This window comes from Triticum urartu, chromosome 5A, assembly GCF_056163025.1.
Source record: "Triticum urartu cultivar PI428250 chromosome 5A, HENAU_Tu73, whole genome shotgun sequence".
NCBI classification, from domain to species: Eukaryota; Viridiplantae; Streptophyta; class Magnoliopsida; order Poales; family Poaceae; genus Triticum; species Triticum urartu.
Window position 1 is genome coordinate 534,380,346 of NC_141877.1, and position 23,566 is coordinate 534,403,911.

The following is a 23,566-nucleotide window of genomic DNA, read 5'->3' on the forward strand; positions in this document are numbered from 1 at the left end:
GGAGAATCTGGAAGGAAAGAAATGCAAGGATATTCGACAAAACGTGGCGAGCACTCCTGACAAGGTTCGAGATCTAATCTTGGAGGATATACACATGTGGAGAGTGGCCGGCTGTATCAGCGACTTGGCGACATAGCCTGGTCTGGAGAATGTTACAGTTTTGGTTGGGGGCTCAATTCATCACGCCGGATGACCGGTTTAGCTGCATCAAGGAGAGCTGGCTGCAGGCAAGGGCCGGTGTGCCCAAGATGATGAGTCGCAACTTTGACTACATTGCGATTTTTGTTAAAGTGTAGGCTAGTAGTTGTAGGAAACGTGACATGTTGTCACGTATATTGTGGCGTGTGTATATTGTAACTGGTGCAGGTTGTTAGTATAGATCAAGCCTTATCTTGTATAGCTTGGAGTAGGGGCAAAGTCTTGCAACAACCTGCGCCGCATGATGTAATCTTCTCTGAGTATTTAACACGTACGCGTCCCTGCCAGAAGGTATACGCTTCCACGCCTTTCTTCTTCTTTCATGGTAATCAGAGCTGCCCTCGAACTCATCCATGGTGACATCATCAAGTTCCTTCCATGTCTCGTCATTTGCTCACGCCGCCACAGAGAAAATCGGCAAGGGCAATCAAGCCCTGTGGCACGCAACTGTGCTCTCCGCCATCCGAGGGGCGCAGATGGAGCAGTACCTCGACGTCGAGCGGCCGCCACCACCGATGCAGATCGACGTAACCTCGTCTGATGGCAAGACCACGGCGAAGGAAGCAAACCCGGAGTTCCAAACCTGGTACGCGAAAGATCAGCAAGTTTTCTCATATCTTCTGACGACTCTCCCTCGTGAGATAGCCATCCAGGTTGCATCATGTCACACTTCGGCCGAGCTCTGGAATACGGTTGAGGGTATGCTTTCATCCCGCACCCGTTCCCAGACCACCAACGTCCGCATCGCCCTCGCCAACTTGCAGAAGGGCAACTCCTCCATCACGGAGTATGTTGGGAAAATCAGGTCCCTCTGCGATGAACTGATCGCAGCCGGGAAGAGGGTGGACGAGGATGACATCGTCTCCCACATCTTAGCTGGGCTCGAAGAAGACTTCGACCCGGTGGTTTCTGCTATGTTCTCTCGGGTGGAACCGGTGAGCGTGGCCGAGCTGTATTTACAGCTGCTCAGCTTCGAGATGAGGCTGAATCTTCGTGGTGGAGGGTCTCAGTCCTCTGCCAATGCTGCCACTCGAGGCTACAAGTTTGGCGGCGGAGGTGGTGATCGCGGCCGCAGACAGGCCGGCGCTGGTGGTGATCGCGGCGGTCGCAGCGGCGGCCGCGGCGGTCGCGGTGGACATGGCGGCAACGGCGGCGGCGGCAACTACAACAACAATGCCTCCGCGCCCAGGGTGCAATGCCAGATCTGTGGCAAGATGGGCCACCCAGCATGGAAGTGCTAGAAATGCTACGACGAGTCCTACCAAGGAGAAGAGAAGTCAGCCAATCTCGCAGCGCCACAGTATGGGGTAGACACCAACTGGTACCTTGACAGTGGTGCTACCGACCATATCACAGGCGATCTGGAGAAGCTGACCGTGCGAGACCGCTACCAAGGCAACGAGCAGATTCAAACCGCGAGTGGTTCAGGTACGGATATTAAACACATTGGTCATTCAGCCATTCACACCAAAGATCGTGATCTTTTTCTGAATAATATCCTTCATGTACCCGAAGCAAACAAAAGCCTAATCTCCGCTAGCCGTCTTGCCATTGATAATGACTCCTTTGTTGAAATTCATCCCTATTCTTTTCTTGTCAAGGAACGGGGAACGAGGAAGGTACTTCTTCGAGGCAGGGGTAGAAGAGGTCTCTACCCAGTTAGGCACACGGGAACCGACGTCAACAAGCAAGTGCTAAGTGCTACAAAGCTGTCTTCAGATAGGTGGCATCGACGTCTAGGGCATCCTTCTTCTGTTATTGTCAAGAAAGTCATTAGTCAAAATAATCTCCCGTGTGCTAGTTATCTCTAGTTATCTCAATAATGATTTGTATGTGACGCCTGCCAAAAAGGCAAAAGTCACCAACTTCCTTATCCAAATTCAATAAGTGAATCAAAGTTCCCTTTAGAACTTGTGTTCTCTGATGTGTGGGGTCCTGCTGTTGAAACAGTAGGAAGAAAGCAATATTATGTTAGCTTCATCGATGATTTTAGTAAATTTACATGGATCTATTTGATCAAACATAAGTCTGAGGTTTTTCAGAAATTTCATGACTTTCAGAATCTTGTGGAACGACAATTTGATCGTAAAATCCTTGCTCTCCAAATAGATTGGGGTGGGGAGTACGTTAGGCTAAATTCCTTCTTTACCAAGATAGGTATATCTCATCACGTCTCATGTCCTCACGCTCACCAACAAAACGGTTCAGCTGAGAGAAAACATCGACATATTGTCGAAGTTGGTTTGTCTCTTCTTGCCCAAGCTTCTATGCCTCTGAAGTTTTGAGACGAAGCCTTCATTGCTGCCACGTGCTTGATAAACCGTACTCCTAGCAATGTCATCAATTTTGAGACACCTTTTGAACGATTGCTTCATGAAAAACCCAACTATTCCATTCTCAGAATTTTTGGATGTGCTTGCTGGTCAAATCTTCGGCTATACAATAACCATAAACTCCAATTTTGATCCAAACAATGTGCTTTCCTTGGCTATAGCAATCTTCAAAAAGGATACAAATGTCTTGATATCTCCACTGGACGTGTTTACATATCCAGAGACGTGGTATTTGATGAAAACATCTTTCCCTTCTCTACCTTGCATCCTAATGCTGGCGCTCGTTTACGTGCAGAAATACTTTTGCAATCTCCGGAGTTATTAAATCCTACTGATCAAGGGGGTGAATATTATGCTAATGATCATCTGTTTAATAATCCTAACCCTCATGGAGACAGCGGTGAAAAAAATGCCAGTGAAAACAGCGCTCCGGCCTGTGATTTTATGCAGCAGCAGCAGAGAACTCCTGGCGCTGGACACGAGGCTGATACACCCTCGGGATCGGGCGCGCGCTGCCTAACGCGGTCACGGGATCCCAGGTGGATCTTCTGGTGGCCCCAGGATCCCCAGCGTCTCCAGATTCGCCATCTGCCACCTGGTCGGGCGGCGCGGACGCAAGCGCTCACCTCGAGGCGGGCCCGCGGTTGGACGCTCCCTCGCCTGCATGCGCCTCCTCGCCTCTGGTCGCCAGTTGTCGAGGCAGGACAGGCGGTACACCGCCTGAGACGCGCACACGAGCGGTGCGGGACGAGCCGGCGGGTCGCTTTCGCCGGTCCCACACACGCGGGATTCGAGCCCGGTGGCAGAGGGAGCCACCCCGATCCGGTCAGCTGCAGTACGAGGAGAAGGATCTTCTACGGGTGAGGACGTGTTGCCACGGATAACCACACGTGCTCAGAAAGGTATTTTGAAACCTACAAAATTCAAGGACGGTACAGTCAGGTATGAGAAGAACTTTAAGTTTGCAAACTTTGCTTCTTCTGGTGAACCTCAAAATTTGACAGAGGCACTAAGCAGTGAAAATGCACACAGAGTATGATGCACTTGTGAAAAACCGAACTTGGCACTTAGTTCCTTCAAAGCAAGGGAGAAATATCATAGACTGTAAGTGGGTGTACAAAGTTAAAAAAGACCTGATGGCACTATAGATAGATACAAGGCTAGATTAGTAACTGAAGGCTTTAAACAACGCTATGGGATTGATTATGAAGATACCTTTAGCCCTGTAGTTAAGGCTGCTACTATCAGACTTGTTTTGTCTATTGTTGTTTTCAGGGGTTGGAGTCTTCGCCAATTGGATGTACAGAATGCGTTCCTACACGGCGTTCTCGAGGAGGAGGTCTATATGAGACAGCCACCAGGTTATGAGTACCGTTCAAAACCACATCATGTGTGTAAACTGGACAAGGCTTTGTATGGTCTAAAACAGGCGCCCAGAGCCTGGTACCACGAGTTGAGTACAAAGCTACAACAACTTGGTTTCAAGGCATCTAAAGGAGACACGTCTTTGTTCTTCTTCAAAAAAGGGAAGGTGACCATGTTTATGTTGATTTATGTTGATGATATAATTGTTGCTAGTTCATCACAAGAAGCCACCTCAGCACTATTAAGAAATCTGAAAGGAGAATTTGCTCTTAAAGATCTAGGAGAGTTGCATTACTTCCTAGGCATTGAAGTAAAAAAATGTCATGATGGTATTATGTTAACTCAGGAAAAATATGCCAGAGACATAGTCAAGCGAGTAGGCATGAGAGACTGTAAACCCTCTAGTACTCCCATGTCTACCACTGACAAGCTATCTTTGCATGAAGGAGAACTGTTAAGTCCAGAAGAGGGAACTAAATACCGAAGCACAGTAGGTGCATTGCAGTATCTAACATTGACAAGACCAGATATATCATTTGCTGTTAATAAAGTTTGTCAGTTTATGCATGCTCCTACTTCTTTGCATTGGACAACTGTTAAGAGGATCATAAGATATATTCAAGGCAGTGCTGAAACAGGCTTAAAAATATGCAAGTCTCCTTCAACGGCAGTGAGTGCATTCTCTGATGCAGATTGGGCCGGGTGTCTAGATGATAGGAGATCAACTGGAGGTTTTGCAATTTTTCTTAGGTCAAATCTTGTATCCTGGAATGCAAAGAGACAGATCACAGTCTCACGTTCTAGCACTGAAGCAGAATATAAGTCTCTGGCAAATGCAACTGCTGAGGTAATGTGGATTGAAACTTTGCTTGATGAACTAGGGATTGGAAGAACACATGTGTCATGTTTGTGGTGTGATAATCTTGGGGCAACATATCTTTCTGCAAATCATGTGTTTCATGCAAGGACAAAACACAAAGAGATTGGAAGAACACATGTGTCATTTTGTTCAAGAAAGAGTTGCACAAAAACTATTGGATGTTCAGTTTATTCCAACAGGAGATCAAGTTGCAGATGGATTCACCAAGCCTCTTCAAGTCAGAAAACTACAAGCCTTCAAGCATGATCTAAACCTTGACACGTTAAGATTAAAGGAAGATGTTAAAGTGTAGGCTAGTAGTTGTAGGAAACGTGACATGTTGTCACGTATATTGTGGCGTGTGTATATTGTAACCGGTGCAGGTTGTTAGTATAGATCAAGCCTTATCTTGTATAGCTTGGAGTAGGGGCAAAGTCTTGCAACAACCTGCGCCGCATGATGTAATCTTCTCTGAGTATTTAACACGTACATGTCCCTGCCAGAAGGTATACGCTTCCACGCCTTTCTTATTCTTTCAATTTTGACACACTGGAGGCTGTGGAAGGAATGGAGTTCCAAATTAGAGTGCTGGATATGGTGCGTGAAGACATTCAGCAGGATGCATTTCCCACCTGGGCGACTAGTTTTGACCAAGCTTGTTTGTTCAAGCTCACGTGTAACTAGTTTTGACAATGCTTGTTTGTTCAGGCTCACGTGTATCCATGGCGGTTCTAGGAGAGCATCCTCTGGTTTTCAGTTCTAGTGCGCCTAGACTGGTAACCAGCTTGTATTTCTTTCCCATCTAATAAAGTTCGGTCAATGGCCCTTTGAGAGATGCACACAACCACACATATAAAAGAGAGAGAGAGAGAGTTCCTGAAGAAAAGAAATAAGAATTGGTTGAAGTTATGCGACCCCATCCATAATTAGTATTCCATTCGATCCGACATCTCACAAGCAAAGGTTTCAGATTTCAAAGACGTTGGTTTTCATCGGATGCATGCCATCTTAAAAGTACATGAATACTTTGTAAAATTTAATGAACATTTTTTTATCAAGATATGAGTAATTTTTAATTATATATTACTCTCATTTTTAATTAGATACACAAAACTAAAGTAAATATGTTAGAAACAGTCATGAAATAATATAAATAAATATCTTCCCCGCAAAAAATAATATAGTAATAAATAAATCGAAATATGTATGTGGCAACCGGAACCGTTTTTACAAAAATGCCACACCTTCCGTCCAAATCGCTAGAGCTCGCCATCTTTCCAAGCGCACTATCCAACCACCGGCACCCACGCGCTGTCCCTGCCCCTTCCCCGTCCCCGTATCCGGCCGACGCGCCGCCTCCTTTCCCTGGATCCGCCCGGAACCGATGCCGCCACTGCCTGCCGCCACCAAGCGTCGACGTGCGATCCCGCCGCCTATCTTTGGTATGCTGTCACGCCTCCCCTGCCATCTAGGCTGCCCCCGGCCTCGCCCAGCTCCTCTTCCGGCGACGACCCCCTGCCACACGCGCCGCCCCCGTCCCGACAACAAAACCGCGAAATCCAGCCAACCACCGCTTCCTGAACCGCCCCGCGCTCCGTCCGGGCAACCGCCGCCTCCCCACCACGTCCCGCTCGCCTCCCGACCAACCACTGCCTCCCCATCCCTTCGGCTTACCTGCAGCTGGGGGAGGTCTCGACCTGGAGCTGGAGGAGGTCTCGACCTACACCTGGTCGCGCGCGCCGCTGCCGCGAGGTCCACCACCTATAGTCGGCGCTACGACAACCACCCACCCGCCGCGCCGGCCAGCCCACACCAGTACCACCTGCATCCCGCCGACCCTCCGACCCCCAGCGAGCCGCTGCCCCTCCCTCTCTCGGGTCCGCCAGCCCCGGCGACGCGCGCCGCCGCCCACCAACCAGGATCCCGCCGCTTCAACTTGTTCTGAACAGGAGGTACCTACTCTTCGGCTAACCGATCGATTGATTCTTTGCGTCCGTCGGTTCGGCTGATTCCTAGATCGATCCATGTGCTCTATGTCTCCCAGACTAATTGGTGTTCTTGCAGCTGCAGTGCTGGGCGGCTCTGCTCCCGCGAGACTGCACTCAATCACGGTAGCTCCAGCTGAACTTCAGGTAGCAACTAAAATCAGAGGAGACAATAGTATTTTGGTTCTGGGCAACACATGCCTTTTCTTTTTTAGTACAACGAATGCCTTAATTTTGTTTCCAACGAATGCTAGTTTTTTGGCAAGCTAGCTAGCGTGCTGCTAGTTAGCAAATTACACGTCCGTGCTCCTTCATGGTACTGCTATCTGCTGCTATAATTCTCGTGGACCTTTCTTTTTTGGTAAGAAAAAAAGTAGTTTTGAAAAGAATGATATTTTGTCAGGTAGGTATCTCTCTCACTCGCAGTAAACTGCTCCTTGAAAATGTTCCCTATACTGATTTTGATAACTTAGGTACCATCACCGCAGTAATTTTGACCCTAAATTTTTGCTGAAAAATATAACCCTGGTGATTTTCTCTGTAAATAGTTGGTAATATAAGCACCAAGGACTAGATAACTTACACACAAACACCACAATAATTTTGAGTCACAACTAAAAAACATTGAAAACATACCTTCGATAATTTTTGTGTAAATAGCACGATAATATAAGCACCATAGATTTGATAACTTACGTCTGAAATATCACAATAATTTTTTGTTCGATGAAAAAACATTTATTGTAAACATACAATGGTAAATTTTGTGCACATAGCATATTATTTTAAGCACTGCGGACCTGTTAAACTGCCTACAAAAACCATGATAAGTTTTTGACCCCGGATTTTTTTTGTTCAAACATACCCCCACTAATTAAAAAAATCATGATAGTATAAGCAACTCATAACCGATAACTTACATACAAACACCATGATAACTTTTGCCCTACGAAAAAATTGTTGGAAAATATACTCTTGCTAACTTATTTGTACATAGTATGGTAATATATGCCTCACGGACCTGATAACTTACATCCAAACACCTTGGTAATTTTAACTAGGATAATAATCATTGCAAATTACCCTTGATAGCTTATGTGCAAATAACACGGTAATGTACATCCAAACACCGTGGTAATTTTGGATAGGGAAATGTTTTAGAGAATACTCGCGGTAATTTCTATGTAAATAGCATGGTAATTTAGACCTTGCAGACATACTAATTTACTTACAAAGGCTGCAGTAATTTTGACTAGTTGAAAATTTATTGAGAAAATAATTCCCGTTAATTTTTATGTAAATATAATGGTAATTCACGCACCGCAGACATGATAACTTACGAACAAACACCGTGCTAACTTTTGACTCTGAGAAAAAAGATGTTGAAACATACCCCGATAAATTATGTGTAAATAACACAGTAAGATACACACCGCATAATACTCGTACAAACACCACGACAATTTTTGACTCAGAGAAAGAGTTGTTGAAAACATTTCCCGTATAACCTTTGTGTAAATAGTATGATAATTTACTCATGCAGATCTGATAACTTGTGTATGAACATCATGGTAATTTTTATGATATGGGGGTGAAAAAATTGTTGAAAAGGTACACGCAGTACCTTCTATGTACCTAGCATGACGATTTACACACCGCAAACATGATAACTTTGGTACAAAACACCGTAATAAATTTGTCCAAGTGATTTTTTTTAATGAACACGTGATAACCTCTGTCTAAATAACGTGATAATTTACTCATCACAGATCTAATTACTTACATACAAACACCATGGTAACATTGACCTGGAGGGGGTGTTGAAAAATACACCCCCGATAAGTTATCTGCAAATATCATGGTAATATACGAAGCCGATACCTGATAATTTAAATACAAACAGAGAAAAAGCTATTGAGAAACATACCCCAAAAACTTGAGTGAGAAAAGCATGGCAACATTAGAATTTCGTACCTGATAACTTACGTGCAAACATCATGATATTTTACATCTTAAAAGGAGTAAAGAGGACGCCCGGGTTTGTGAACCATGTGAGACGTGCAGAAAAAATGATAAAACTAGGGTACATTGTTCTAAAACCCGTACAAATGAGGCTGCTAGTTTGAATTTTCAGTTACTAATCACTGCCTTTTTTGTTTATTCTTGTTTCAGAACGATATAACTAGTGTGTAAGTTGTACATAGTCAGATAAGTGGGCTAGCGTAGCTGGATGTTGTAGCTTAGTTTCGTATGAAAGGCAAGGGCCGACGCTTGGTTGGTGGTCTGGGCGGCGGATCCAGCGGCGGGGCAGACGGATCATGTCGGAGGAGCGCGAGGCTGACGGAGAGGTGGCGGGCCGGAGGCAGGGCGTGCTCCAAGGCGGCCCAGGTGACGGATCAATGGCCGCTCCTCTCGGTCGTCCTCCTCCCGACCGTAGGACAGGCAAGAGGCGGCTCTTGGTTGGTGGTCTGGGCGGCGGACCCGGCTGCTCCGGTCCAGCAGTGGGGCGGACGGATCGAGGTGGAGGAGCACGAGGCCGACGGATGGGTGGCCGGCCGGAGGCGGGGCGAGCTCCAAGGCAGCGGGGTTGTTCCATGGTGACTTCCCTATAGAAAACAAAGATTAGAAACAGAGAGAAGAAGAAGGTAAAAGCCGAGAGAGAGAGAGAAGGAGAGAGGGGGCAGCGACAGCTCCTAGGCTGGCCTGCTCGTGGCACAGCTGGAGCTCCTCTCCAGGCGCGGTCGGAAGCAGGGAGGCCAGGCTACTGGAGTGGCAAAAAGGGAGGATTTGCGAAGGGGGGATAGGAACGAGTGCGGTTGCGTGCTTTTGTTGTAAGAAGAAATATGTTTATTATCAAAATATAAATAGTACCACCTCGCTCCTTTGTAATCAATCTAATTAATTTATATACGGCGGCTGCTTGAGGCAGCAACAAGCAGTGAAGGAACATATTAAACTCAATGGAAGGCTACGAAGGAACATATTAAACACACAAGCCACACTCCTCAAACAATTACCAATGTACAAGTTGAAAATGCGTGTGTTGTGACACACGGTGTCACCAGTGGCTGTCGCCTGCCCCTTGGAGAGCAGCCTTGCAAAGCCCGCACCTTGCGCGAATGAAGATGAGAAAAGTGAGAGGGAGAGGAAGAATCGAGACGAGAGGATACGATTTCAGCGGTGGGGAACCAGGGGATAAGGCGTGTGCGCTGCCATACCCAAGCGGTGGGGCGGCTGAGCCATAGGTGTTAGCTCGGCTTCCTGCGAGGTTAGTCAGGCCCAAGTAGCTGGCCCGTGGTAACACATCCAAGTGTACGGTTTATCTAAAAAAAATCCAAATGTATGGGGTTTGCTTAAAAAATTCTAAGTGTACGAGGTCAATTCAAATTACGTGGTTGGATTGCTAGAGTACTAATTTGCACATGGTGCTTCTCAAAAAAGAAAATTGCACATGACCATGTAGTTTGATTATAAAAAAATCAAAAAAATATCGGTAGATCAAAATTTAACAACTTAATTTTATATTTCAATTGTCAAGGTTTTCAATTGTACACATCCATCGATCAAAAGGATGTAGCTTTTAAAATAATATCAAAGTGATTTTGTTAGCCGGAGAAAACGGTTACACAATATTAATGGCTGTATATTTTGATGGTATGCGCTATGATTACCTATGTGCTATTTATTATTTGTTTTGAATGAAGTTATATGGAAAAACACACTCTACTCATTTCTATCATTATTTGTGTTGCTCATGTGCATTGTCTTGGACACCGTGACCACTATCAATGAAAGCGGAAAGGAGCTTTAAGAGGTGACATAGGTGAGCATCGTGTTAGAGAAGATGGTGTGGACCTACGGAGGTCATGAGCCATACTTTTTGAAGTACATACATGCAATTTTTTTTCTCTCCCATTGCAACGCACGGGCATTTTTTGCTAGTCTATACCTATTATTAAAGCAAGGTGATATTCTTGGTTTCGTCCCGCTTAGGTGATTTCATTATTTTGAATTTTTAAAATTATTTTATTACCCGACGAGGTGGTACCGTTTCACATGAAAACATGCGCTACGCCCCAACCGGCTGGGCCTAGACCTTCCTGTGATGGGCCTGCTCCTGCCACCTTTGACAAAAGAGGTAAATACATCCGAAGTCATAGAACTTGCACGCGATGGTCAGTTTGGTGCACAAACTTGTGAAATACGTGTTTCTGGTCATCAAACTTGCACGAGCATTCATATACGGTCACATTTCATGTACACGAACGTATCCATGGCCTATGTGGCATTCCAGTGTGGCCAAGGCCCACTGTCATCCGCTGTAGCATCTAAATCTGCAGAGAAGCCTTTGCCTTTTTTTATTTTCGTATTAAGCCCCTAAAAATAAAATTAAAAAGCAAGCGATATGGGGTTTTGAAGCTGCAACGTGCCCTAGTAGTCTCACGTGTACAACCACCAGACTACTGACTATTCATGTCTATATAGCACGACTAATTTCTGTATCATATAAACATTGACTGAAAATAAATTTTACAAGAAATGTAACATGGAAAAAATGAGCACCGTGGCTCGATCATGTGACCTTGTGGTCAAGGTTAACTAAGATTACCACCGACAACACAACACGTCCAGATGTAAGAAAACAATTTATATTCTTGTGTTTGTGACATTCAAAAAATATTTATGTGTTACAAAAAAAGGTATGCGACATTTTAAAAAGTTTCAAAAACTTGTATTTAAAAAAATGTTAATCAACACAACCTGTCCAGATTAACATTTTTTCAAATACAAGTTTTGAAATTTATGTGTATTGAAACATATACTCCATATGATACACATATGTTTTGATGTTTTAAATACTCCAGTATACATCTATGTTATGATACATATATATATATATATATATATATATATATATATATATATATATATATTTTAAATACTCCAGTATACATCTATGTTTGGAGTATTTTAAAAAATATATGCTTAATACTTTTGAAACATATGATTAACATTTTTTTCAAATACAAGTTTTGAAACTTTTTTCAACTATGTTTTTAACATTTTCGGATGGTACAAAACATTTTTAAGCTACACAAACAGTTTTATACATTGTATAGGCATTTAAAAAATGTCATGACCAGTTTTTTTGGAATGCACGAACATTTTTAAAATGCAACGTATCATTTTTAATTACACAAATGTGGTTTACAATGTTTAAACATTTTTTTAAATGTCACACACCTTTTTTGTAACACATAAACATTTATTAAATATCACAAACACAAAAATATAAATTTTTTTCTTACATAGAACAAGAAGGAATAACAACATGAAAAATATTTATCCCATTTGGATATGTTGTGTTTTCGAAACCCGGTGGTAATCTTAGTTAACATTGATCACGAGGTCACATAGTCGAGCCACGGTGCTCTCTTTTTTGGGGTTACATTTCTTGTAAAATTGATTTTTCGGCCATGTTTATATGATATAAAAATTATTTGTGCTACCTAGACATGAATGATCATTGGTTTGGTGGTTGTTAACCTGAGCCTAGTAGTGGCACGTCCCTAGTTTGTAACCGAACCATCCCTTGTTTTTTCATTTTATTTTAGGGGCTTTATACGTAAATAAAAAATAATTTTATTTTAGGGGCTTAATAAGTTAAAAAAATAGGTGTATAATACGTAAATAAAGAAAAAGTCTGCAGATCTACCATGCGTCGCGGGCTTACGGTGGGCCCTGGCCATGCTGGCATGCCACATAGACCACGGATACATCCGCGTACATGGAATGTGACCGTATATGAACGTTTGTGCAAGTTTGATGACCAGAAACACGTATTTTACAAGTTTGTGCACCAAACTGACCGTCACGTGCAAGTTCTATGACTCCTGGTGTATTTACCTCTTGACAAAAAAGATGAAAATATATGTTTGGTTTTGATATTGAACTCCCAACCTCTTGGTTGCTTTGGGGCACGAAGGCTATAGAATGTGCCATCCTAAGCATTCGTTTATCCAAAAATACCAATGTGAATTCTCGGTAAAGAATGTTTACATTACTCTTTTCTCTGTGTGTATATATAAAAGAAGTGGCCATTTTTTTGCAGATTGTGTTATTGCACAGAAAATTTGAGCTATTATGCATAATTTTTCAGTAGATCTAATAATCTAAACTTAATGTTGTTCAGTCAATTAGTTTACATGGAATCATACCGCCGTCTCGAGCTCACGCCACACGTTCCTCGATTGATCCATCCTTCCTTGTCAGTAGCGACCATTCTTCTACTACATAGTTCCTCAACCTGGCCAACCTTAATTGATAGGAACCATTGTTTTCTTCCGTTGCAACGCACGGGCATTTGTGCTAGTAATAATAAAACAGCTATTGCTTCTGGTGGTCCGTCGTAGTATTAGTTTTTCAAAAAAGCCCCTCGGTTTACATGAAATCAACCCCCGGTCCCTGCTTTAGTGGCATTCTGAGAAAACATTTCACTTTTACAAAACAAACCCTATAGTTATTTGAATTCAGTCCTTACCCTCCCCTTCATCTTATCCATTATGTCTTGAGCTGGCGGCCGCCGTGCCTCGCGCGGGAGGATGGAGGACGTTCGACGGGGCGTGTGCGGCGGAGACGGCGCGGCGAGGCGGGGCAGTGGTGGTGGTGGTGGTTGTCCGGCCATCGTGCCTCGCGTGGGGAGGATGGACGACGCTCGCCGAGGCATGTGCGGCGGAGACGGCTTCTGCCGCGCGTCGAGGTGGAGTGGTGGCGTTGGTTGTCGGCCAACATGAGGAGGCAGAGGCGGCCAAAGGCAATGAGGCATCGGCGTCGGCTAGCGAAGTGGCGGCCGGAGCAGAGGACGGCGAGAAGGCAGGCAAGGAGGCACGGGCGTCGGATATTCAAGGGGCGGTCGGAGGATAGGACGATGGGAGAAGTCGACCATGGATGCCGAGGTGTTTGCATCAGGTAAGCAGAGGCGACGATGGAGTGGCTTCGGCTTCAGCACTCGCGCTGGTGGTGGAGGGAGACCATGCCCGGAGGAGGCAGGGTGAGTACGTTGTGCACCAGCGCCGGACGCGAGCACGCGCCACTGTGAGCTGTCCACCACTGCCAGTCGTCTCCGGCCTGCACCGTAGTAGGCTTCTGAATCTCTGACGGACATCCTGCTCACGCGTTTGATTTCAATCTCTGACGGACATCCTGCTCCCGTGTCCTTCTCCAACAGATAAATCAATTGAGTCCCGACCCGGATTGGAATTCGCTGCTATAAGAAGGAAGTGTTTCTGGCCGGAATCTCCATCAGAAAATCCATCAATTCCCAGAATTCTGGGTCCAGAGAAGCATCATGTCGCCTTTGAGTTCGCTGAAGGAAGAAGCACCAAGTTCGCCGGAGGTAGAAGAACGTTTGTCGAGCCATCCAATATCGCCGACGGTGGCTACACCAGAGGTATGTGATGCCTCGACCACACTCAAAAACAGCCCTGCTGTTCCCCCTTCCCTTTATTCTTGAGATTGGTTGTAGCTAACTGAGTGCCCTCAAGCTTTTGTGTGTTCAGAGATTTATTCAGAGGTGGGTTTTTTAGAAAAGGAAGATGCACCCCCGGCCTCTGCATCTGGACAATGCATATAATCACTTTATTAATTATTAAGCACAAATGACCTTACAAAATAGTACATCAATAAACCTGAAGCCACCATCTAGGCAACATCTATTGCTACTCCTCCCCCTTTGATGCAGTGGTGTCGAATGTTCGAGCCTAATACCAAACAGACATCGCACCAAATGTTAACATCTAATGCCGGATGCCCCATCCTAGCCACATACCGGGACTGGGTCACACGCCAGTCCGGCGCACTCACCGAGGCTGCCGCCGCCTTCTTCCACCGATCCATCTCCAGAGCAGGTACTAACGCACAGACCTTGCCAGGCCTGCCGTCGACGCCACCATGGCGCCAGACAGCTCGACCACCCTGCGCTTGTCCATCCACCCGCATCCGTCATCGATATGCAGCTGCACCATGCCGCCACCACTCGTCGTCAATGACGCAGTAGATACAACGCTGCACCACCTGGCAACCTCCACACCATCGCCACTGCTGGAGCTACTCGGAGCCTACCATCCACAACATCTCTCCCCCGAACAGCAGTTCCTCCCAAGACGGCGCCTCCATGGAGGATACGACGTGCAGGACACCGCCATCGCCCAATCTAGACTGAATTTTGGACTTTCGTCCGGGAGGGGTTCTGGGGTGGATAGGGGGGACCTCGGCTTCTCCTCCAGGAAGGGTAACGGCGTCAAGCGACGTCGCCGATGCCGGGCCAAACACGCCGACCAAAGTTACCTCCAGTCCTCATCCTATGCCACCAAACCTCCGTGTACTCCGGATCCGGCAAGCCACGATCCGAAACCCGCGAAGATGAAAGAGACATGGGGCTCAACCCACCAGAAAGGAGGATCGAGAAGAACTCCTTGTAGATCTCCAGATGCTGAATCCAACGATCCGACATGGCCAGCGATGATCATCACCACCCCGCGGCGGCCGACGGAGTCCGAAGAAAGGATCCAGAAGGATCCGACGGCACCCGCGACCACCGGTCAGGCCAATGCAGCCACCACCTCACGACACGCAGGTCGCCACCGTCGCGCCGCGCACGACGCCGATGGGAGACCCGCCCTGTAACACCCATGATGCGGCTATATCTCCCACGTGTCGGAGCACGACTTAGAGGCATAACCACATAGTAGGCAAGTCGCAAGAGGGGTAATCTTTACACATCCCATGTACTGAATAAGAAAGGGATAAAGAGTTGGCTTACAATCGCCACTTCAAACAATACATAAATATCATACAATATCGCGAATACAATCAAGGTCCGACTACGGAACCAAAATAAATAAAGACAACCCCAAATGCTAGATCCCCGATCGTCCCAACTGGGCTCCACTACTGATCGACCGTAAAAGAAACAAAACAAGGAACAAGATCTTCATCGAGCTCCCACTTGAGATGGGTTGCGTCGCCTGCACTGGCATCATCGGCACCTGCATCTGTTTTGGAAGTATCTGTGAGCCACGGGGACTCAGAAATCTCACACCCGCGAGATCAAGACTATTTAAGCTTATGGATAGGAAAAGGGTAGTGAGGTGGAGCTGCAGCAAGCACCAGCATACGCAAAAGAGAGCGAGAAGAGAAGCAAAGTATGATCTAGAACTAAGAATGATCAAGAAGTGATCCTGAAGCTACTTACGCACAAGCATAACTCCAAAACCGTGTTCACTTCCCGGACTCCGCCGAAAAGAGACCATCACGGCTACACACGCGGTTGATGCATTTTAATTAAGTCAAGTGTCAAGTTCTCTATAACCGGACATTAACAAATTCCCATATGCCCATAACCGCGGGCACGGCTTTCGAAAGCTCAAAACCCTGCAGGGGTGTCCCAACTTAGCCCATTACAAGCTCTCACGGTCAATGAAGGATATTCCTTCTCCCAGGACGACCCGATCAGACTCAGAATCCCGGTTACAAGACATTTCGGCAATGGTAAAACAAGTCCAGCAAAGCCGCCCGAATGTGCCGACAAATCCTGATAGGAGCTGCACATATCTCGTTCTCAGGGCACACCAGATGAGCAATCCGTACAACTAAAACCAACCCTCAAGTTTCCCCGAGGTGGCGCTGCAAGGGGCTCTAGTTTGGTCCAACACTCAGAGGAGCACTGGCCAAGGGGGGGGGTTAAAATAAAGATGACCCTCGGGAGCGCGACTCCCAAGGAAAAAGTAGGTGGTGGTGAGGAAAATGGTAAAACCAAGGTTGGGCCTTGCTGGAGGAGTTTTATTCAAGGAGAACTGTGAAGGGGTTCCCATTATCACCCAACCGCGTAAGGAACGCAAAATTAAGGAACATAACACTGGTATGACGGAAACTAGGGCGGCAAGAGTGGAACAAAACACCAGGCATAAGGCCGAGCCTTCCACCCTTTACCAAGTATATAGGTGCATTAATTAAATAAGAGATATTGTGATACCCCAACAATAAACATGTTCCAACAAGGAACAAACTTCATCTTCACATGCAACTAGCAACGCTATAAGAGGGGCTGAGCAAAGCGGTAACATAGCCAAACAACGGTTTGCTAGGACAAGGTGGGTTAGAAGCTGAACATTGCAATATGGGAGGCATGATAAAGCATGTGGTAGGTATCGCGGCATAGCAATAGAGCGAGCATCTAGTAAGCAAAGATAGAAGTGATTTCGAGGGTATGGTCATCTTGCCTACAAAGTTCTCTGAGTTGATGAAAGCGTGATCCTCGTAAGCATACTCAACAGGTTCCACGATCAGGAACTCGTCTCCTGGATCTACCCAAGACAAGCACAGAAGCAAAAGACCAATAATCAAACATGGTGCAATGCGCAAGCAACATGATGCAAAACAAGACATGATATGCGAGATGTGATATGCAATGCATATGCATGCTTCGGAAGGGAAAGATTGAATCAGGCCTCAACTTGGCAAACCAAGAGTGCCGCTGGAAAGATGAGATGGTTCCAGTCGAAAACGATATAAAGATCGCCGGAATCGGAGACACGGTTTGCAAATGGCAAGCAAAACAATAATGGCACAAATCTGCGATTAAGAGCACAATGCTATCTAAAATGCAACGAGAAACTAAGCCACTGCACTCCAACATGGCAACTAAGTACATGGCAGTGATCTACTCAAGATGCTTGACAAAAGATGAACACTGAGCTACGGCTAAATCACAAGATAGCAGGTTCGAACAAGCATGGCAATATTGCAAAAGATATCAGCATCACAGACTTAGTGAAAATAACAACATGCCAGGAATTAACATCAGGAAGCAAAGTTCAGAGCAAGCTAACAACATGCTACAGGAAAAGATTATAGAAAACAAAAGCATAGCATGAATCTACTCAAAGCACATAACAAAAGTCCCTTACTGACCATAAGCCAAAAAGGATTAGAAGATATGATGGCACCCAGGTAAACATAGTAAGTTTCGTTAGCAGATTCAGACTTAGCAGAAAAACTTGGCATGGCATAACCAGAATTATGAAGGCATGTTTGCGAGCTCGAATCACTCATCACAAGGCATTGCATGACAAGCTAAACATACTACCAGCAAGAAGACATGTTCATGAAGCTAACCAAAGCAAGCACAAACTCATAGCATGCATGGATCAACTACAACGACCTTGGCAAAATTGATTAACATGTAAACAATCTGCCAGAAACATTTTATATCAAAAGTAGAGCAAGATTGAGTCATCCTAGGGCACTCCATAAATGCAAATAGGGACACGGATGGATAGAGCACATCCATATGTCCAAAACATCCTTACTGAACATACTCAAAAGAAGCATGGATCTCACTATAGCAACATGAATACATGGCATAAAAATAACAGCAGACAAAGACTTAGTGAAATTCTAAATATCTGAAATCAGCAATATCACGAGAGCTACTTTGCATGCTTGTGGTAGTCACCACATTGATCACAAAAATACATGACATACAGCCCTGTAAAGATGGAATGGCATAGCCCAAAACACATGTAGAGCTAATGCCCATATGCAGCACACACTAATCATGGCAAAAATGACAAAAGCTCATAATCTGCCAAGAATCAGCACCTAACATTTTATAGCACTCTTGCACCCATGATTTGGGCATCAAGATGGACTCAAACAAGCATGATGCAATGGAACAAAATGAAGAGCACATCCAGATGAACATTTTGATATACTACACGCATAAAACGGAGCAGCACACACAAAGTTATGGCATGTTGAACAGGTGCATAAAATTGCACGGATTTGGGACTTGGCAGAAATTTAGACCTCGCGGGAACCGGGACGAGGAGGACCCGGGACGAGAAGATCCGGGAGGGGCGAGGGTGCCTTTTTGGTTCTCGGGGTTGGTGGATCTCATCCACCTTCCCCAAATACGGCGAGGGTGCGGCCTCCGGCGAGGCGAGGTGGGCGCTCCGGCGAGCTGACGAGGAGGCGGGGAGAAGGGGCCCCGGGCGGTGACGTGCGTGCAAAGGGTGGCGGCGGCGAGCAAGTGTGGCGGCGCGGGTCGGCAGTTGAAGCGGCGGCGTGGCGCGGCAGTGAAGACGGCGGGCGGCGCACAACGCAGGCAACGACGAAGGCCGGCGAGGTGGAGATCACCGGCAGCGAGCGGCGTGATGGCGCGAGGAGGCGGCGGAGGAGGGAGCCGGGCGGCGCTCGGGGCAGGGCGCCTGCGGAGCGCGGCGGCGACGAGATGGGCCGGGAGGGCCCGACCCGGGCCTCGGCGTGCCGCGGCGGGTGCGGTGGAGAGAGGAGGCGCGGGCGAGCTGACGTGGCGCGATGTAAGTGGGCGAGGGCGCCGGCGCGATGACGTGGCGTCCCCTCATTGGTCGGAGTGAGGTGGCCGGCGGACATGTCCGTCGGCGGCGATTTTTGTCCGGTGGCGCGAGAGGAGCGGGGCTAGGGTTTCATCCGTGAAAATTTCGGGGGAGAGGACATATATATAGGTAGAGGGAGTTAGGAGAGTCCAAATGAGGTGCGGTTTTTGCCCACGCGATCGTGATCGAACGGCCGAGAGGATGGAGAGGGTTTGGCTGGGTTATTGGGCCACTTTGGAGGGGTGTTGGGCTGCAACACACACGAGGCCTTTGCGGTTCCCCGGTTAACCGTTGGAGTATCAAACGAACTCCAAATGGCACGAAACTTGACAGGCGGTCTATCGATGGTGTACCAAGGCCGCTTGGAAAATCTCGGTCCATTTCGAGAAAGTTTAACACCAGCACCGGAAAAAGAACAAAAGGAGGCACTGGAGGACGTAGAAGTGTCGGATTGAGAAACGGACAACGGGAAAAATGTTCGGATGCATGAGACGAACACGTATGCAAATGAGATGCACATGATGACATGATATGAAATGCATGACACGCAAACAAATGACAAGGCAACAACGGCGAATAACTGGAAGACACCTGGCGCAACGGTCTCGGGGCGTTACACGCCCGCCGCGCCGCCGGACCCCACGTTCGCCCGGCGTTCCTCTGGATCCCGCTGTCCCGCGCCAGCCAAGACGGAGAGGATGGGGAGAAGCTCCGCTGCCGCCCAGCCGGCCAGGCTTCGCCCGACGGCGCTATGGACGGCGGCGAGGAGGGGGAGAGGAGGAGGAGACTCGAGGGGCGGCGGCTAGGGTTTTCCCCCCGGGTCGCCCGCGAGGGCGACGTGAGGGGCGATAAGACGGTCAGAGATGGTAACTGAGCACTAGGTTGTTATCTGTGTTGTCTGATTTTTGCCATGCACTGTGGGCTGTGGCTGGACATGGTGTTGGCAAATACACTAGAGATCATGGGCTGAGACAATACAATAGAGATCATGTCGAGGCTGGAAAATTTGCTTAACTTGTGGTGCCCGTGTTCCTTCTCACAGTAGTTGTTTTATGTGGTGAAAGTTTTAGAGCCCAAATAACAGTTATGCTGTTCCAGGATTTCAGTCCAAGCAGATTTATGTTTTGCAAGAATTAGTGTACTTACATGCAGAACCAATTTTTCGTAGATAAGTGCTTACAAGATTTATGTGGTTAATATTTCTGCAGAGTTTACAAACAAGAGTGAAACCTATAATGATGAGTGATGATTATGGTATTGATTACTGGATCAATAATGCATAGCAAGGAAGCTATTTTACTGGAAAAAAGTAAGTCCAGTCTTAAACTTAGTAAATCGTTGGGTGGATCAGATAGGATGTGGCTTAAACCTTCGCTGCTCCCTGCCATTTAGTACTGGCTGGAGTCTGTTTGAGCTGACCAATGTGGAGCAGAGTGGCAATGGAGATACCCAGTCTCACATGCTTTATTCTTCTTCATGTAGTATAACAGAGCTTGGTTGAAGCTAACTGTGCCTTCAGTCAGTCCCTTGATCTTTTGTGTGTTCAGAGATTTATTTAGAGATGGTAAAATAAAGATCTTGATGTATCGACGGTTTGCGGTCATGGGGCTGTTCTGTTACAGTTCAGGATACTCAATTTCCTCCTGCTCATATCATCGTCTCCCTGTAATGTGATGTAGCACAGTACTATGCACTTCAGCACTAAGCCCAGAACCTAGCTAGCTTACTTGAGGGTCAGCTCCGGATTTTGTCGATTATGTTTGTGTATAATTTGTGAGTGGCTGCAGAGAGCAAATTAACAAGTTAATTAATACGAACCTGTTTTTTCTCTACGGTCCTCTGAACATACTCGCTATAAGAACACTAATTACAAGAATTTGAGGATGCCAGGTGTTTAAGATATTTGATGAATTTCCCTCCGGAGTGGACCTGACATAGTTCGGACAGAGTATGGACTAGAAGGCGGAGGAAATAAAAATTAGGCGGTCGAATTGGTTGTATCTACCATGTACGTCTTTTTTTAGAAAAAGCGATGCATGCAACCATTTTATTAATTATTCACACAAAACTTTATAAAGTCATACTAACAGTAAGATTAAAACCATCGTCTAACAACATCTGTCGCTACTCCTATCCAGTTGATGAAGGGATGCTGACTGGGTCTAATACCAAACAAACCTCACAACCAAACCTAACATCTAAGACCCGAGGTCCCAACCAGGACACCTGCCGGGTATGAGGCCGCCGCAGCCAACTGCCACCAATCCATCTTCAGTGTTGTACTGCTGCATCAACCTTGCCAGGCCTGCCGTCGACGCCACCATGATGCCAGACAACGCCACCATCCTGCGTGTGTCCATCCACGCGCGCCATCGCCGAAACTCCGCAGCGCCATGCCGCCGTGATCCGTTGTCGGCCTTGCGGTAAATGTAACACCGCTCCTCCTCTTGCCACCTCCATCCATCACTTGCTTCAAAACGATGCCCCCAGGAGAGAAAGCGATACAGAGAACGCCATCATCATCCGATCCGGGAGACCCAGATCTAGGGTTTCCCTCGGAGCATCCTGAGCCTGATGACGCAAACTGCAACGACGATGCCTCGACAAGGAAATGACATCAAAGACGCCGCCATCATCCGCCATGACCGTAGTCTGCACGATTTTCATCGGCACTTGCGCCACCGGGCGTGCGCCGTCGGCGTCGCTGGTCCCTTCAACGGGAGCAAATTACAAAACGATGCCCTGAAGAGGGACTACGATGCAAAAGCACCACCATTGCTCGATCCCAAGGAGATCTAGGGTTTCCCCCCGAAGTTGTCCGCGCCGTCAAGGACCAAACAAGGATGGAATCTGCAGATCCGCCCAGCTGCCGACGTGCTGCACCCGCCATCGCGCCGACCATGACCCGGAGACCAAGCCCGCGCCTGGGCCCTGACCCGGTTGTGCCGCCGCCGTCCACCACACGAGGGCGAGTCGGGAGGAGGCAGCACTGTATGCCTTAAATGGGGGAGAATTTTACTTCCCCGCCCTCTGCACCAACTAGAGATGCATACGACCATTTTAGTATGAGTAACAAGATAAACATGGTCCTCAGAAATTTTTAAATGAGTATGAAGATAAATGAGTAAGAAGATATTTTTTGATGAGTGGTTTCACCACACACCAAACTTGATCGTCAATAAATGAAGGAAAACCCCTGTGCATCACCTGTCAATTCTAGAAATTGAACTCGGATCGTTAGGCTACACAACCGCATACCCAACCACTCAACCAAGGCTCCCATGTACGTCTGGTGAGCTTTTTTCCCATCGGATGTTACTCATGGTAGTCACAGGTGCACTTGCTTTGAGATGTGAGGTGTTATAATGGCGTCCTTTATGGGACTTTCTAAGACGTGTTGACAAGCCCGGGGCTTAGTCAGGGATGATAATGAATGGTTCAAGATTTTCGAAGTAGCTATTGTATGGGCTACTAATTTTCAGTTGCGGTATCTCTTTATGACAATTTTGTTGCACTATGAAATTACAAGTGGCCCTGCGCTGTTTGACCCAGCAAGGCAGAATATATATCTTCCTCATTTTACAAAACATATCTTCCCTATTATGATTTTAATTAGTTGGGATTCTTACGGTGGTAATCTTCCTCTTTTTGCAACATAGGTCTTTTTACCTCTTCTATTTTGTATCACATTCTATTAAATAAATGGAATTCTTATTTGTTGCAGGAGAACCGGTTGTGGACGAAGTGCAGATGTTCAAAGTTTCAGTACAGCAGCTTCATTTCGGTTGCAAAGCTTGCTTAAGTAACTTGGTTAGAATGGTCCAATAGTTCATCGTCTCTGAGCGCTGCATACAAAAAATCAGGTTATGGATTTTGGTGGCTGTCTTTCTTATTCTCATGACTGTTTGCTTAATTTCTTTTGATGATCTCTTTACACGACTTTCAGATTGAGCCCATTTGCACCTGTCAATCTTATAGACATATATGTGGCTGGCTACACCTATCCCTCTACTACCACAGTTACCGTCTTACTATCTGTATTAGCCAAATTGTTCCAGGTCTTTCTAACTCTTTCATGGACATCTTCTATGAACCAGAGCACACTGTTCTTGTCAGGGACCTTCCTAGCCCATACATATACTGGGCTGGCCCTTGGATATCACATGGGCCAGGCCTGCCTGTGCATTACCGACTGCTACGGGTTACAAGTGCTGGGAGAGGAAGCAACGAAGAATCTATCCAATGGATCAACGAATCGGCGGCGGTGGCTACCTCTTTCCCCTTCCTCCTCCTTCCCCCAATTCTTGTATCCAGACTTGTAATCTCTAAATTGCTATCTGGGTTCGTGACAAGAACTTTTTTTCTTTTGAATTTTCACGCGGGGGGGGGGGGGGGGGGGGGGGGGGGTGT

The 23,566-nt window shown here is 46.5% G+C and overlaps 2 long non-coding RNA genes and 1 pseudogene across 4 annotated transcripts; 2 read left to right on the forward strand and 1 right to left on the reverse strand.

Annotated features, from left to right (window-relative positions):
* The first annotated feature begins 1,037 nt into the window (after window positions 1–1,037).
* On the forward strand, window positions 1,038–1,176 carry LOC125511831 (small nucleolar RNA Z247; annotated as a pseudogene).
* Window positions 1,177–5,924: 4,748 nt separating this feature from the next.
* Window positions 5,925–23,520, forward strand: LOC125510336 (uncharacterized). Of its 3 annotated transcripts, XR_015602599.1 has the most exons (8): window positions 5,925–6,707; window positions 6,820–6,887; window positions 10,536–10,563; window positions 13,314–13,878; window positions 13,969–14,190; window positions 20,365–20,465; window positions 22,881–23,019; window positions 23,254–23,520. It is a non-coding gene; the product is annotated as an uncharacterized LOC125510336 (long non-coding RNA). The 3 variants fall into 3 exon arrangements; XR_007284550.2 differs by having other exon boundaries at window positions 22,881–23,520; XR_015602598.1 differs by lacking the exon at window positions 20,365–20,465 and having other exon boundaries at window positions 22,881–23,520.
* Window positions 8,655–10,523, reverse strand: LOC125510338 (uncharacterized). Its single transcript, XR_007284552.2, has 2 exons — window positions 9,758–10,523; window positions 8,655–9,346 (listed from the first exon to the last, which is right to left on the reverse strand). It is a non-coding gene; the product is annotated as an uncharacterized LOC125510338 (long non-coding RNA).
* Window positions 23,521–23,566: the final 46 nt, after the last annotated feature.